Source organism: Salarias fasciatus, chromosome 7 (assembly GCF_902148845.1).
Source record: "Salarias fasciatus chromosome 7, fSalaFa1.1, whole genome shotgun sequence".
Classification (NCBI taxonomy): Eukaryota; Metazoa; Chordata; class Actinopteri; order Blenniiformes; family Blenniidae; genus Salarias; species Salarias fasciatus.
Window position 1 is genome coordinate 1866200 of NC_043751.1, and position 2960 is coordinate 1869159.

Sequence of the window (2960 nt, forward strand, 5' to 3'; positions counted from 1 at the left end):
CCTTTAAAACAAACAAACAAACAAACCAAAACAAAAGGTGGTGGTTGGGCGGGGGGGGGGGGGGGGGTGGGGGGGGGGGGGGGTGTTCACTGCTGGCTACCAAGTCCTTAACGGTCCTGGGACCAAAATACAGACCAGATCATTAGTTCTCTGTGAAGCATCGTGACCCCTCAGGTGGTCTGGGACCAGTCCAGAACCAGAACCAGAACCAGGAGCAGCTTGTAGTTTCTCTGCTCCTGAACGGCCTGAGGTCTGATCAAACTGTCCTTGGTTTCAGAGCTGAAGACTTCACTGAAGGGTGTTTGACCTCAGAGGCTGATGTGAAGGTCGTCCGTCCCCGCGGTCCATCATGGCGGCAGCAGAGTCCCAGCCCTCTGACCACCCACGTGCTGAACACGGAGGACGGCGTCCCGGCCTCCAGGGTGGCCCTCAGCCTGCACCGGCTGGACACCAAGCTTGATGATCTGGACCCTGCTGAGCGTCGGGTAGCTTCCCCAGCCGATGGCTTCAGCCACCGGGACCCGTTTCCAGCTTGTCCCCTGACTCCGTCTCATCTTTAGGGACCACGGACGCAGACGGCCGCTGTCCCAGACTCGTCGGAAGAGAAGCCTTCGTCCCCGGCATGTACAAGCTGCGTTTTGAGACGGGCTCGTACTGGGACGGTCTGGGCCAGACCTGCTTCTACCCCTACTAGAGGTGAGAGCAATGACATCGGTGCCTTTTAAACACTCCTTCCAGTGAGGATGAGCACTTGAGGGTCATGTTAGCCTTCACAGTCAAGCTTTGAGACCTGATGCCACTTTCTAAACACAAGTCAGTGTGCAATTCCCCCTCTGAACTATTTATTCGTTCAAGTATCCTTTAATTAGGACAGGAGCTTTTTGATTTAAAAACGAGATAAGGGAACATTCTCCAGAATTCTGGTTATTACTTTTTCTAACGTTGCACAAATTGCTCAATTTGCTTGGTGTTTCTTGAACTATTTAGAAAAAAAAAGATCTGAATACAATTAAAAAAAACATAAGTGATTCAAATCATAAGTAGAATTCTACAAGTAGAAGTAGTCATCACCTTTTAAAGTGCCCTTTTCAGGGATTAGAAACAGAACCCTCGGACTCATGAACTTAATGATGAGCGTTTCGGTCCAGAGCCGTATAGTGACAGAGATCGAGGTTCAACCAGACTTCGTTGGTTCCATCGTTTTCTGTCCAGCAGTCATTTGGGCAGGAAAACGGACTAGACCACTCTGTATTGTTTGGTTTCTGGCCGTTTTACCGGTCCGGGGTACTAGTCGGTTTAGCCCATCGGTGGAAATCACAAATATTGAACTGAGAACCAGCAGCAGCACATGAGGCCCAACGTGCCTGGATGGACTGGATGAGAGCTGCCTGGACGCTCCAGGACCAAAAGGTCTTCAGATGTTAGCTTTCCTGTCAGATCCCACATGCTGAACTCAGCGGACCATGGCTGCTGGCCGCTCTGGTCAAGGCTGGAGAAGGCTGTGACTGTTATGTGCACGTGAGTGTGTTCATAGTTACAGGCCATCTTTTGCTGATGACTGTAGATTCTCTGCTAACCGTTGTCATGGATATCCAGTTCACCATGTCACTGTTCTGGTGAAACGGTTGTTGAGACAGTGTCTGGCTTTGTCGACAGTATCAGTTGTGGGTTTTGATAGCAGAGTGGTGGTCTGATATTGGAATAAGGTCTGGATTCTGAATGGCCCTGATGTGGAAGTATTCTCATGTTTGTGTCAGTAATGAAGCTTCTTCATACATCTCTTTTTTTTGTGTTTTTTGTGACGACACAAGTGTTCTTTCTGTAACATACCACATGTCATTACTGGACAGCTCGTTACTAGACTGAATTTGTAGTTTTGTTCGGGAAGAGCAAAGTGATACTGTGCTTGATTCGTTACAGGCTAGATAAATCTGGGCGTATAGAATCTGGGATAGCATGAGACATACCGATGTTTGTTTTATTATTAGGTATAGAACGAGCTTTTAGAGAAATTTAATAGCCTCAAATCAGGCTCTGTCACAAATAACATCCTGAACTAGTTGGACAAACTATCACATCCAGGACGCCATAACTCTGTCACTGCTCTGCTGCTTGGGTCAAACCATCCTGGGGGGACTCTGGGAACCGGCCTTCCGTGGAGGCCTGTTCGATAGTCAGACCTATCGGCAACATGTTGGGATTTGCTAAAAATAACCGCTGTTCATGGAATCGAAAGAGGCCTGAGAAACGCTAAAGCTGATGCTATGTAAATTACCAAAGAGTCGTTAACTGATCTGCATTCCAAGGCTTCCTGATAGAATTTAGAGCATGCTGTATTCAGGTAACTACTGAGTAATGAACTTTAATGTGTTTCAGGTGAATCGCGACCGGAGCATCTCAGTCTTAACTCTTTATCTTTCCAGGTGGTGTTCAACATCACCGAGCCCGAGCAGAAGTTTCACCTCCCTCTGCTGATGAGCCGCTTCTCCTACAGCACCTACAGAGGGCGCTGAAGGCCCTGAGGGGCAGCAGACTGGGACCCTGCTCCTCTGGCTTCAGCTGATCACTGTGTTTCCTGTACTGGCTGCGTGTGATCCTCTTCACGTCCTTATTAACTGTCCTACATCTCAACATTTATCTGAACTTAAAAGCCTTTTAATAAATGACGGCTCATCAGAAATGAAATGGGCCTCAAAATCTCTGTACTTCATGCTTCATCATTTCTCATAATTATTACCTCCGCCAAGGAGGTTATGTAATCACGTCGGTTTGTTGGTTTATTTGGTTGGTTGGTTTGTTAGCAACATTACGGAAAAAGTTATGGACGGATTGCAATGAATCTTTGTGAAAAGGTGGGTCTTGGGCTAACTTAGAATCCTTTACATTTTGGTGATGATCCGGATCACTGTCTGGATCCAGGAATTTTTTAAAGGATTCTTTATCATTGAGAGATAGGGCAG

At 47.3% G+C, this 2960-nt stretch overlaps 1 pseudogene; it reads left to right on the top strand.

The window, feature by feature from the left end:
• The first annotated feature begins 349 nt into the window (after nt 1–349).
• On the top strand, nt 350–2513 carry LOC115391496 (5-hydroxyisourate hydrolase pseudogene; annotated as a pseudogene).
• The last annotated feature ends 447 nt before the right edge of the window (nt 2514–2960 follow it).